Source organism: Apteryx mantelli, chromosome 14, assembly GCF_036417845.1.
Source record: "Apteryx mantelli isolate bAptMan1 chromosome 14, bAptMan1.hap1, whole genome shotgun sequence".
In the NCBI taxonomy this organism is placed as follows: Eukaryota; Metazoa; Chordata; class Aves; order Apterygiformes; family Apterygidae; genus Apteryx; species Apteryx mantelli.
In genome coordinates this window covers 4,360,193-4,375,064 of record NC_089991.1, presented here as the reverse complement: position 1 = coordinate 4,375,064, position 14,872 = coordinate 4,360,193, and positions in this window count along the sequence as shown.

Genomic DNA, 14,872 nt, shown 5'->3' with positions numbered 1-14,872 from the left:
GGGGTCATCAGTCACTGATTTTGGTTGTGTTCACTCACAAAAGAGCAGCTCAGCTCTTTGGAGGCCTTCCAACCTGCCTAGGGCTTGATCCAACTCCCAGCAAGTCAGTGGAACCGAGATTGGCCCTTCATCCTTTCATCTGGAAAGGAAAATTAGCACAAGTCAGGTTGGAGAATGGGAACAGTAGAGTATGCAGCTGTATTATTACGGCAACTGAAATCACAACCCAACAGAACTCAATAGTGCTTTTTAAATTCAGTCCATTAAATCAAGGCAACCCAATAAAACCAGCTTTTCACCCTAACTATTGAAAAAGAACAATGAAATTATCGCTCCTTGCTGGACCTGTTACTTAGCTCAGTAGGATTTTCCCATCCTTTGCTGAGAACAAATATAGCAGCTGCCAGAATGTCAATGTGTGGTACTAAGCAATGAGAATCATTTAGATTCCAAACCATCCCATCCTAATCCTTGCCTCCCCACTAGCCGAGTTATTCATAGGATAACCAGAAACACCTGGGTACAAGGAATTTCCTGCTGCAATTCAGCCTTAATTTCCTCAGATAGTAAAAACCTAAGGCTCGCAAAGGTGAAAGAAACCAGCAGTCAATCAAGTAAATCACCACCACCACCACCGCAGCAGTGATAGTACATTCTAAATTAAATTTTAATTCCCACCTGATGGTTTGCCGTGAGTTACTTTTATACGAACCATTCATCTGACCCACCTTTGTATTGCAGACAATTTGTTGGGGTCCCATTAGTTATTAACACCCATCCAAGTCCCAGAACTGCTTTTTCTGTATTTGTGATCAGAATCAAAATGAGAACCAAAGAAGGAAAGGTCTGTAGATATTAGATAGATATGTGAAGGCTACATGGACAGTCTTACTGGGGAAGCAGTGAACAACAAAAATGGCAAGAAATGTCCCAAGTTCCAACACGAAGTACAAACCGAGATCATGCCTGCAATGAGCTTAGTCAGCTTTTTTTGTGGCCAATAGTCTGACCAGTAAAAAAAGTCTCAGAGTTTGGCACAATCTGGCTTGACGTTGTTCCTCACTAAAAGAACCTCAGACGTGAACCAGAAAAGGTGAGTGGGACCAAGGCACGTGGGCAGAGCTGTTTGGAGGAAGGTATGATGGGGCATTTCAAACCAGCACTTTTAGCCTCTCATCACCTGCATAAAATAAATAAATAAAAGGAAACCATGTCTTTAAAGCCAGATTTGTATAAGAATATTCATGCAGTTCCTATTTTTACATACTCAGTATGGCATCAGCAGTCATTTCTGCTTGCAATTCTGCCAGATCTGTCAAAGTGACACACACAATTAAAGGAGGTTTTGGCAAAAAAAATACCCCAGAAAAGCTGCAGAGGAAAAAAAGTGTGAACTCAATAGAAGAATCACCACAAAACTGCTGACATTTCTTCTTCTTTTCAGTAAATCTAAATACAATTATTCACAATGCCTCTGAAAACTAGACTCTTTTTCCTAAAAGAAGCTTTGCTGTGCTGCTTCTGAACAGCAGCACAGCTTCTCGCAGGCTACTAAAAGATGTAAGCTTGCAATCCTCGCCAGACAGGGGGCAACAACCTTACGAGTCATGTTAATAGACAGCTGTCCATCACCAGTGAGTGAGCCTCCTCCAGCAAAGGCGTTATTAGGTTTCACCGGCAGGCCCAACGACACAGGCATTTCAGCAAAATATATTGCAGCTTCAGCACACCAAATACAGAGAAATGTAATAGCACCCTTCCATGGCGGGCGACTCTTTGCCTCCTGGGGCAGGTGGGGAACATAAACTACTTGATCAGCTGTACAACTATTTTGAGATGAAGGATGTTCTAGTTACTGGTGTGAACGCAGTAGCATCTTCAAGGAACAAATTTGCTCTGACTGGTTGCAGTGTGAGGTTTTTTAAGAATATGTTGTTTTAAAACATTCTTGTCGTTTATGTTTGAATAACAACAGCTTGGCAGCTGGAATGTCTGTTTTCAGCTCAGTAGCAAACTTCTTTACACATCAGTTGCCTCTCTCCCATCAAGATCAGTGCAAGGTAATGAGAGCTTTTCAAACACTGAGACAAGGCAATGAAGAAGGGTGTCTGCATCTGCAGTGAAATGTAGTGTCAAACCAAAAGAAAAAAAAAAGCTATTACAAAGGCATAGTAAATTTTGCCTTTGCAAGCTAAAAAACAGTTTAGGATGTCATGGCAAGAACTGAATTATGTTCTTGCCGGAGTGAAATTCTGAACAAAATGACCTACACTCATGAGGAGAAAACAAAACAGATGGCAGATTTGGGTCTTTTCATTCTGATTTTGATCATGCTACAAAGCGGAACAAAGCAAGGAAAGACTCCCAGAGTCAATGCCACCATTACATCTCATATGTATTGCTGGAACCTCTTGGAGGAGAAGGAAGAAGCTCTCAACCTGATGTCTCCTCTGTAATTCGTAAGGCCCAGCTCCCCACTGCTCTATTCCTTGGGCAGTTGTTCAAGAGAAGCCAAAGGAAGAGCTGTCGAACCACAATGGCAGCTATTAAAATCCACTTGGTCCCCATTACTCACAATAAAACATGTCCAAGTGACAGGTCAAGATAAGCAATGGTCTTGAAGGGCAGAACATCTGCAGTGAAGAACGTTTTCCACAGACCAATATTTCCAGCCTACAACGTAGAGATTTCCCAGGTAGGGTGTGTTTTTTATTATTGCTATAATGATATATGTATACATGGACAACCAGCTCCAACAAACAGACTATAGGAAGGAAAGGTTAAAGAAGTTACAAGTGGACTGAACGAGGACTGTGCCAGGAAAAACAAATGCAATCATACGAAAATAATTAGAGCTTTTTTAAAGGGGAGGAGACCTCTCTCCCCTTCTTCAAGCTTTTTTTTTATATTCCTCCCCTTCAGTTAGTCTGTGTAGTTTTTTAATTCATAAAATGTATTCTGTAAGTGGGATTTTCCAACCTCCTGGCTGTTTACAGCAATTAGGTTTGCCTCTGTAGTGCTATCATGTCTATTTAAAAATGTTTATCAATCACTACTTTGACCAAATTTCAAAGCATATTTATGTTGCCCAGCAACAGGAAAAAAGCTGGCTGCTGTTTCCTGAGCAGAAAATTAGGAGTGTAATCACCTAATGTCATGTTGCTCACTGGTAATTAAGCAAATTATGTTCAAGAAAATGCCTCATACTAAGGTTACAGCAGTCACATGTGCTTCTACCTGCAGGATCAGATCTTGGCTCCTCTTCTTGGCTTGCTGGGCAGCCTGAAACGCTTAACATTTGACAAAAAGTCCTAATAGCTCAGGCAAGCCTCAGAGCTATAAATCAGATCAGGTCGCGCAAGAGAGGGACAAATCGCACTCAGACCTCTTGAAAGTCACCCCAGTGCCCCGACTACACCAGGAGCCTACCAGAACAGTTTTCTCTAGGTCTTATTTGTATTCTCTGCTTCCAGCAGCCAGGCCTGACTCCGAGGTCCTGCATCAGCTGGTCCCTCCCCAGCTCAACGACACACCAGTAATGCTGCCCAGGGCCGGCCATGCCCAAGGGTCCACTTGGCCTTAATGAATGTGGATTGATTCCTACATGTCTCTGGATGCAATGTGCACTAGTAACATGTCTGTGCTGTCTCAGGTGGCTCTGATGATGCCAATGGAGCCTTCTCCTGCTGTGTGAAGGATGATGAGAACTGGGTCGCCAGTGCTCTTCCCAGAGCCTGGGAAGAGGAAGCCATGGGCATTCTGAACTGCTCAGAGTCTTCATAAAGTAACAGCAATTAATTTTAATCCCCACTAGATGGTGCAGGAAGTCAATAAATGTCAATTGTTCTCTAACACTGGACTTGTCTTTCAAGCGCTTCCATGTTCTACTGCAAATGCCTCTTCAGATGGTTTCTCTGATGAAGCCCTAAACAGAACTCCAAGGCTTTTTTATTTTTTTGGTTTTTTTGCTTGAACTGGAATCTTAACAGCACCTAAACTATTTTCTGTGCATCAAAAAGAGATTTTGGGGGGCCATAGTTCTCTGTATGTACAGCACATTATTATTATGAAGAATAATAAAACCAACAACACTAATAATACCCAAATAGAAGTGACTTAACAGAAATTTAGTTCTACTGACATTCAGAACTTCTCTATGAGATTTAAAAGGAAAGTGCATCCTTTTTCTATAATGAGCTGGTTAAATGTATCAAAAGACAAGATCTGTTGTCTTATAATTAGATTGTAAATGATTTGGAGGCACAGACAGTACAGCTTCTAGTACAAATGATCTAATTCATGGTTAAAGGTCTCCAAGACGCTGGAATAATATGAAAATATACATACAGATAATGAAATCCTGATGGTTTTTATAATTATTTCTGTCCTGCAAGATTACAATAGCTTCATACCCCTGTTTCAGTTTTCTGAATCTCAGGTCATAAACCAGAGGGGTCTTGCAGGACCAATATGCAAGTTATTTAGAAGAGTGTTTGATGCACATATGACTTTCTGTAACACTGACACATGGCAGCATGTAGATCTAAAACCAACAACAAAACATGCACACGCTTGGGTAAGGATGAAAGAGAGAATGAACATGGCAGATGTTAGCTGGATCACATAATGCTTAGCTGGAAGGCACTCTCATACTCTGGTGATGAAGGTGGAATAACATCCTGTATGAATGAGAAGGCAATTTACCCAAGGAACTTTCAAGCGAATGAAAAAAAAATACAATACTATACCCATGAAACAAGCCCTCTCTCTTCAATCCTAACTTTGCTGTAATGAGGCAGGGCTACCAAATATCTATATCTATATGGGTCAGAGGAGTTTCCAGCTCTCTGAACACAAATCAAATCTGAAGAGATAATGAGCCAAACAGGGACATTAATTATTTTTTATGTTGTCATTTATTCTGAGACATTTAATTAATGTCATAAAAAAATATAATATACATTTTCAATAAAGAATTCAAAGTACCACAATCAAAGATCACATGACCTTAGTTTCATTATGAAAAGTACCTGGATTCAATAAAAAGACGACATAGTTTTATCCTACACATAAATTTGGTTCAGGCAGTAATATTGAGAGAGGTTAAATGGTAAAGAAAACTAATCTCTTGAAGCAATATGAATCATAGGAAAAGAGGTTGTGGTAAAAAGGTAATAAAAATCACAGCTGTAATTTTCTTCTCACAGAACTGATGCCTACTAGCTAATGTACAACACTGTCGGTGCCTCCATACCACAGCGATGGACTCATAAACATGTTTGAACAGGGACCAAATCTGCAGCGTCTGTAGGTCACGCATGGAAAATGAAGAGTAGATGCAATCTGCTTCATATTAAGCAATGAACATCTCCTTAAAACGACTGGCTTAAAATCTTCAAAGTGTCACTGGGGTAAAAAAACATGAGCAAATTGCCTTCTGGTGTCAAATGGTGCAGTATCATCATTTCAGTGGAGCTGTGCCAGTTTACCCCAAAGGACAACTTGATGCACTATATTTCCAGTTAGTGTAGTTGCTTGCTTCTATTTTTGATGCCAGTTTAGATGAATCCAAAACAATTTAAAACTTGTCCTTTACTCTTTGCTGTTTATTCTCTTTGCTGTCAGCCTGCAAATGAGACTAGACCAAGGAAAGTAAGTTGTCTTGACTGTCATTTTGTACAACTTGGACGAGTTCAAAATTTGGTGTCAGCCTGCAGAGATCCACCTCGTGGGCAGCACATCTGGCCAAGCAGTCATTTGGATTCTGGAGCAGTCATTTACAGATATGTATAGGAAACCTTCACATTTGCTTTTCAGGTGTTTCCATTCTTTATTTTAAGCCTAGGCATGTTTTGGGTTTAAGATTTTTAATAGCCTCTTTGGGGGGGGATCCAAATTTGACCTGAAGAAATATATCATAAAGTAATTCTTCTGCTAATGCTCAAATGCTATTCAGAGGCAGTGAACTGCTGTGTATGAATACCCGGCACAGCAGTAAGGGTTTGCCACAAAAAGGCTTTTAATTGTTTGAAGGTGAAGCAAAAACACTAGTTCTCCACTACAACTTGCTTTTCCCACAGAACGTGATAAACACCTCTAGGAAGAAATGAGCAAAAAAGGAAAAACAATGAGCCTGTTCATCAGACTTACTGGTTTACTTTAGTCTTCCTGAGCCCAAATTGGAAAAACAGAATAATGTGTGGCAAGGTGTCAACCTATAATGAAAATAAAGCCAAGTGTCTCAAAGCCATTGCTTCTTGAAGGGTGTGACTCCAACATGTCTTCATAGATTTACAAAGGAGATGATTCTCTCATTAGGAAAATGCAGTTTGGTTTCCCTACTGGCATTAGAAAAAAGACTGCCTTTAGAGTATCATTCTGAATGACAGCACTACTGAGAGGTTTATGAAGAAAAGATTAAATTCGTTTTTTTAACAAATCAGTTTTTCCCTGTATTTTCCTGGTACCTATACGAAAATCTTTGCCACACATGCATTGTCCTGCTATGAACTGTGTAAAACTATAACGGGCATCTCTGGGATGACAAAGGCACTGGCTCCATCTCATATGTGAACCTTTTTGATGAAAACATTAGACACAGGCTGGAATTAAGTTGGCTCATGAGGAACGGTTGATACTTCTCAAGAATAAAAATCCCACCTCTGTTATTCACCAGCTGAATGTGGACAGCATCAGCTCATATTCCTAATAATTTTCATATATGGGCATCGAACAGACTATGAAATGGATGAAACTTGAAACCTTCAGCAGTGAGGCCTCTCTGGATTTGGTGCTCATGCAGAAGAAAAGAAAGAGAGCTGAGTAAGACTGAATTGTTTTAGGCTCTTAAGCAAATCTGGGACCTTCTGTCATGCTGGTTGTGAACTGGACGTGACCTTCTGCCATGCCACTCTCTCCTTCCTGCATCCTTAAACCTACAGCAAAATATTGGATTTATTCATAATTTCTCTTACTGTTTATTGACAGACCCTGAGGAAACTTCCCCAGCATCCTTTCCTTCCCATTTCCCTGGCAGCCCTGCAGCTACAATTAGGATTTATTCCTTCCTGAAAGTACAGACTAAGTCCTAGATACAATCACAGTCAATGACCTCCCTTTAGGTAGGGTGTCTTAACATTCTGCTATATTCCCTGCAAGTTTCTATATTAACATTACATTTTTGTTTAATTATATTTACTCTGCTTTTATAGCTGTTAACTTGTCTGATAATCAAAATATGGCCATCGAAAGTGCATGTTTAAATGCCTTATTAGTGTACCAAGTCTCCTGTATACCTTCTAGAGGAATAGATGTTGCCTGCTAATGCTATCTGGAAAATGTGAGTCCAGGAGCCAGGAATAATGGTGTAATTGAACATGTTTTACACAGTCCAGAGCACTGACAAATAACGATATAAAGCAAAACAAAAAATACCTCATGAAATACACTGCAGGTATTGCCTAATGAGAAAATTCCCATCTTCAAGATGTATATCTGACCAAAATCTTTATTAGATAAACTCAGCAAACTCTCTTCAGATGAATCGTCTTGCAGTCTCAATAACTTATATCTGCTCATTCCAGCTGCAGTATCATATGTTTGCTTCTCACCCTATAATCTGCTCTTAGAAACAGTCAATGGCAATCCTTACACACTGCTAACTGATCACAACCTCCTCATTTTAACATCAGTAGTTAATCCAGTCAGCGAAAATGGAGGGTTCCACTTGCCTTTTGAATAACTGCTTTTCATGGCCTGTTGAGCTGTTTCCCATATTTAAAGAAAGGAGCATTGCAAATCAGAACTGCATTTGTATCACAGCACCTCCAGCACCGCCATCTGCACAGGAACAGCACACATGTACACAGCAGCGATGGTGACAAACTGTTCTCTTTGCAGCAGGAGGTGAAAATTTCATGAACACAGGTTGAGTAGAATAATTTTTAAAAAAATGATAGCCAAAGCAATGGGAGACAACCTATTATAGATCTCCTGCACACTTATAGCCACATGCTGAAGGATCAAGCACAGGAGTAGAGGCTGTTTAACCAAAAGACACCAGTTTCCTGGTGATGATCTTCTATAATCCTCTCCCATGGTCAGTTCCCCACCTTACATTTCTCCCCCCTTGCTTTATCCCATTCCCTCTCTCCACTACCTAGGGCTTTTCTCACCACTCTCTCCTCTCCCTGACCCTTTCTTTTCCTGCCACTCCTCTCACACAGGAGGACTGGTAGAAGTGGGCAGTAGCATGATAACAATAAAGCATCCAGGTCTGTCTGCTGTGTCTTCAGATCGAGGTGATGGCATGGGTCTCCGCAGAAAACAAGAAACTACTGCAGATGAAGAAATCTTAAAGCCACCTGTTGTAATCTACAGAATAATCAAGTGAAGCCTTGTTCTTCCCCAGTTTCAGTGCAAGTTTCCATTGTTCTGGCAGATATATAAAGTTCCATTGGTCTCTTATAGAAGTCTCTGGGTGCAAAGGCACACAAACTAATTGTGATGTTCCAGCCCACCCCAGCGGCTGTCCAAACACTCTTCATCCAAGGCAGATGTGACAGCCCCCAGATTTGTTCAACCCTCACTGAAAAGCATTGCAATACAGCCAGTTTTGCAATACAGTAATAGTAAATTTCTCCCTTCCCTTCCCCACTGTCTGAGGGCTAGTACGATGAGCTGCTATGCTGGCAGTAAAGGACAAGATCACACAGAATGTATAGCAAACCCAAGGAAAATTGGAGTTCATTGGCGAATTGATTGACTAAGGTTCAGATGCAACACAAAAGGTAAAATCACATTACCTCATCATCCTTCCTTTCATCTTATACAGCAACCCACCATCCTTGACTTTGAATTCCTTCCCTCTTCTCTTTTTTAATGCCTGTTCTTTTCTTTTGATGTCTGAAATAAAAATCAGTGTGCTGGAAATATTGCAGTTAATATGTGGGAATCCAACCATTGCATTACTATTGGGATCCCATTTGATTTGAGGTGCATCACATTGACCTCACGTTCCACACACTGGCTGCTAGATTTTGTTTAGAGTCTGAACAAAATATTATGAGAAAAGTTTATTAAAGTAAAGGAGGAAAGAGCCTGATTTTGGCAGAATTTCCTACTTATAGCTTTGGGAGGTTTATAGCTTGCCAGTAGTTAAAGTCTTCATCCTTTGCACATTTCTCTTCCTTTATGTCTGCAACTGCTTTCCATACTGGCAAGCGTAATAATGTTGGGACTGTGAGCACTGAAGTACACAAGTATGCTGACATCAGGCGTGAAGCATTGCACCAGGAGACTGGAAAGACATTTTACAGTGTATCGTTTCAAGGGTGGAACACCATATATTTTCTTTGCTTTTTGTAGCTTTCTTTAAGAAGTCTTAGCGGCGTGAGCTGCTGATTCAGCATTGCCTCCTGGCTAGCTGTGAGACAGTGAAACTGAAACCCGAGACACAGGACTGGAAGAGATCCCTAGATCAGCAAAGCCAATCTTCTGCTATGTCAGAAAGAATATCATGCAGTCTTTCAGATTACTGAGGTTTGTTAAGGTGGCAACCAAAATATTGTTAATTCATGCTGCCAGCTAGACTGCACGAATAAACTGGGGCTTGCTGTCTGAGACCACACAGTCTGGGATGGCCTGCATCCTGAAAGGCTTCATTGCTTATTTATGACAGCCTCTGCAGACATGGCTGCTTTCCTTCTCCAGCAGCGTTTGCCAACTTTCATTTCTTTGGCACTAAGTATGGAGAAAATTTTGCTTCTTGCCAGGGTATTTGGTAGTAAATTCTTTCTAGAGCTTTGTTTAATGGTACTTGGGTCTAGGCAAAAATGCAGTTTGTCCATCTGCTCACTAGCTGCTCTGTCCATTACAAGTCCTGAGACTGTAGCACCAATTCAAGTATTCTTCTGCTCATTTTAGGGTTCCCGCTATTTCCTCCTCTCCTCTAAGGCATTCTGCTAAGCACATGCCTTAGTGATTTGAGTATATGAGCTCTTTTCAGATGTAAGGGCCTGATGGACATTTAAATTCTTCAAAAATCCTGGGCATTTTTCAGCAGTTTTCTGCAAGCCTACCAACCTGTGTCACCTGCTCCAAATATGCTTTTTGTTTTGCATCACTCTGAGTCCTCTGCCACAGGTTTAGCGCCACCAGTTCAAGAACATATTTTAGATTAAAGCAGTAGCTTTCCTGTAGTCTCTACAACTGAAATTTCGGCCTGTATTTTTTTATTCAGTGTTCTGCCTGTAATTCGCATTGTCTCTGCAGCAATAGGGTTGTGTCATCGCATGCTTTCAGTGGTTGCCAATTCCCTTTCTTCTCTTGCATAGCTCCGAGGATGTCAGGGTAACCTGGCAGGCCCTGATCTGCCTGTCTAGCTGGCTTTCCCCTTCCCTATTTGCATGCTCCTGCCTGCCTGTGTGTCCAGTATTACTTTAGGCTTTATAGACCGCACCTCTGTGAAGTTCTGCATGCTATTCCTGCCGGGGAGGTGCAAAATTTCACCCTTCAAATCACTATAGCATGGAGCAACTTTATTTTTTGTCCCAAACTGTGACATAAGGACTCCTCTAGATGCCTGTTCTATGTTTTTATTAGCCAAGGCATACGTTGATTATGATCTTCTCCACAGTCTTACACACCTTTCATACTGATTTGTGGAAAATAGCAGCAACTGTCTCCAGAACAGAATAGCTTATTAGAGCACCATTTATAAATCAGACGATAGGCCTTGTTTTTTAACTTACGCCAGGCCTTGCAGTGCAAGATAAAGTGGTGCCAGACCACACAGTTTATCTCTAAGATGGAGGAATAAGCTTTGGAATCTGGCTTCGTTCCCAGGCAGATGCCAGCCATCGACATATCCTGCCTAGAAGGGTCGGCCAACTCTAGTTTCTCTTGCTTTGGCTGTTGTTCAGAACTATACTCATAATAAAACTTAGTGACAGATGTAATAAACCCTTTTCAAATCTACCTCCCATTGCTACCAATGTAGCATGATGTCTTTTGTCAGCTATTTCTTGACCCTCTAGTCTTTTTTCTGTGCTCAATACAGCTTTGAGTGGAGCATTACCCTCAACTCCTGACTGTTCTTTATCCTCTTATGAACCAATGCAAAAAAAAAAAAAAAAGAAAAAAAAAAGAAAGAAAGGAGAGAGAAAAGCTGAAATTGGGAATTCAGTTCAGCTGAGTGCTTCTTCTCCTTTCTTGTCAATTCAGGTGTGTATAAAATTGGCAGCTTTTTTTCTTTTTTAATTTACACATAATGTCAATTATTTAGCACTCCTCCACATTACTCCAAAACCAATGTGAACAAGTTCATAAATTGTATGTGCTATCTTTGAAGCCTACATATAGATGGTTTGACAGCTGACAGAAGCTTTAGTGACCCTAAAGCTCTTTCAGAACTGTCACTGAGAGACTTCCAGCAGCACAGTTCCAGCTAAGTCTTAATTAGAGTCAAAAGCTCTGCTATTTAAATGCAATTTAAACTCCACCTGCTGGCTGAGCTCTTTAATGGCATCATGTCCTCATACATAGAGCAGAGGTGCTTAAGCATTCCTTTTCAGTAGTATGGGGCTTAGGAAAGATCCCATGACACATCCCATTAAAAAAAAATACTAGGCAAGATTTTCTGCAGTGATTAATGATTTCTATAGCTCTGTTTCCAGGTGCCTAATAGATACATGTCTAAAGGATCTGATTTGCAAAATCACTAGTCCCTTTGAAAATGCTGGCCACCACAACAGAGACGTATTCTGAAATGCATATGGATCTGAGGAGAAGCAAGAGAAGTCTTCTCAGTTCCAAAAAAAAAAAGAATATATTTTATGAAGAAGGACTGAGCTAGTGGTTTAAGCACCCAGATGTTATTTCTCTGGCCAAATCCAGTTTCCACAGATGTATTTCAAATAATTGTATAAGAGTAGACTTAATTAATTGCATATACACATGCAAAACACACGATGCATACATATGATAATGAGGGTAGTGGGACTGGGGCAGTGTGTTGACATTAATTTCTGTCGGGACTCCTGCATGCCTCTGTTTTTAACAAATCATGCACTGAAAGAAAACTAGGATTTTGTTTTCTCTTCTTTATTTTAGTATCTAAAAAGCAAGTTCAGTGGAAAAATAATCTATAGAGCAGTTTAAGAATATGAAGTGTACTCAGGAGAAATGCTGTGCACTAGTACGTTTCCATGTCTGTCAAGGGTAATTTAGCATGAAACTACATGTCTTGTTTTCCAGAAACTGGCCATACCTTAAAAAAATGTTATCACATTAATGAGGCAAAGACCTCCGAGAATTTAGTACGTAGCATGTAGGGAAATCAAAAATTAATTTAAGAGGCATATTCCCAAGCTCTGGGAGCTATTCACAATAATTAGTATACTCAGCAAGTCACCAAATGCTAACTGTTTTCTTTTCAAAAATAGTACATAGAAGGATTTAGGTTTTCATTAATGTGTTTCATATTCATATTTAATATTCTTTTATAATCTAATAAATGTTTTACGTGACAGTATTTCTATTGCATGAACTGTTTGGAAAGTATTCACCACAACTATCACCTGGAGAATGCTTTGTTTTCCATAATTCAAGTCATGGCACAGGTCAACAGACAGACAAGACTAATTCTGCTTGACTGGCTGACCCACAAGCTTCAGGCCCTGTAAGCACTTCCAAACAAATATCGTGGCATATGTCTCATCGATATTCACCCCAATGCTTTCCATAAGCCATTTTTAATGAACAAATATGTGATCAGATGAATTAGCAAGAAGCAAATAGGAGGGAAGAGCATATCTCAAAATGAATTGTAGGGCTTTATCCAAATAAAGGAACAATGAGTATTTTTCTGCCAAATTTTTTTTCTCTTCTAGTTATATTATGTCACAGGCACCTGCTTATTTTTATTGTGTCCAGTCATATAGTCAAAAGAGGACAGAAGAAAATCTGCCTGACATCCTTATATCTTTGCTCGGGTTCAGGATAGTGATATTTTCCTCCCTTTGTAATGGCTAAAACAACATGGTTCCTTCTTCTTCCAGGGCCATGCAGAATGACAGAAGGAGGGACCTGTTCACTTGGGGATACACAGTTGACTGGAGCTGTATGCTGGTTACCCCATCAAAAGCAGGACATACAAGCACAATCATATTGCTAACAGCAAAGCCCGTGAGAAAAAACAAAACCCAACAACAATCATTTGGTTCCTCATTAACATGTGTAAACTCTTAAAAAGCACGAGTTCTGAATAGTTGTCAAGGAATCACGACTTTAGTTAGAAATAATTGGTTATAGTTCATACCCTTAGCATCTGTTCAGTCAGCCTACACAGCCCATTTGGAATTAGCAGGAGCAGCTGATAAGGCCTTCCAAATAGGTAGTCAGCACTGCTAGAGATTTCAGCTGACAAAAGAGTCTGGGGTGCAGTACAGGTGATTCCCGTAGAGGGAGATGTTGCTTTGTTTCTCCTTTATTTTAAAGTTTTGTTCTGCCCATGCCATGAGAAAAAGTTCACGTTTCAGTCATTGTACAAACATATCTCAACATGAAGATTTCAGATGAGCAAAACACGCACTAGAACTTGTCATTCATGTATATTACTGAATTAAACTTTTTCCATTGTCTTCATGTAAAGCTTTTCTGGAGATTTCAACTCCACAAAGAGCTAAAAATAGACTGCTAAAGAGTGACAGTAGTGAATTGGCAAAAGCTGTAGAGCCAGCATCACTAAATTTACAATTCATGACTGTTTTCTTAATCCACTCTCATTACATTTCCCAAACAGGGAAGGAGAAACTTTCCCTTACAAACTGATAGTGCAGCTACTGTACTCTCAGCACTACCAAGCTCTTTGGGTCCATCAGCAGGCACACCGGGACCATGTGGACTGGCACTACTTTTGACATCAACATGCCAGCACAGTTCAGATTTCTGTCTCCATCACAAACAAGCATCCAGCACCATCATTTCTTCATTCTGTACTCCTTTGTCTGCACAGAGAACAATACATCAAAATAAACAGAAGAAACAACGTCTCAGATATGAATGAATTTATGAAGTTCAGTTTAAACTGAGGATGCTAGCTTCTGATAATTTTTTGTTTCCTGTGATGGTTGGTGATTTTTATATCTATATTTCAACAAAAGAAAATGTTTAATTCAAAAAGTAGGGTTTGATTCATGAGGTGAATATGAAATCTCTCTGACTTCATTGCTGCCTGGTATTATGGCGGACTCTAATTCTCTTGACTCCTTCATGAACTATATTCTATCTAATGTCTGTTGTCCAGCACAGGAGCTTTCTTAATTAATATTCCCTAGAGAGGTGATCTGATTTTGCTTTTGCAGGCAAAGAAATGGGACTGTTTTAAAAATAACCTCTTATTTGAAATGATGTATCATAGAGCTCTCATGCAGAACAGCAGTTAGTAAAGTATTCCATAGCAACGGCCACATCTTAATAGAAGATCATCTCCTGGACATCTCCCTCTGCATTTCTGCAATTACCAACTGTATCTCCTACCACCTGCAATTATATAAAATCCCTCTAGCAACTATAGCTATTGCTTACATGGAAAATTAATGTTGGGGAAGCAAAGGGATTTAATAACTAAAAATAAGAAATATGAGCTATTACTGCATGAGTATCCACCAAGCTTTCCACCAGCTACCAGTAACCACCGAGCAGATCATCATGGAACACAATTTTGGATCCTGGGACTTACTCGTACAAATCAGAGCTCTGAGACTGAGTGCCTTGTTTGCACAATAACACAGAACTTTCCCCAGCCACTTGGCATTAAAAATGCAGTCATGCAAGGGGCTGTTTCTGAATAACAGAAGGAAATGAACTGCTT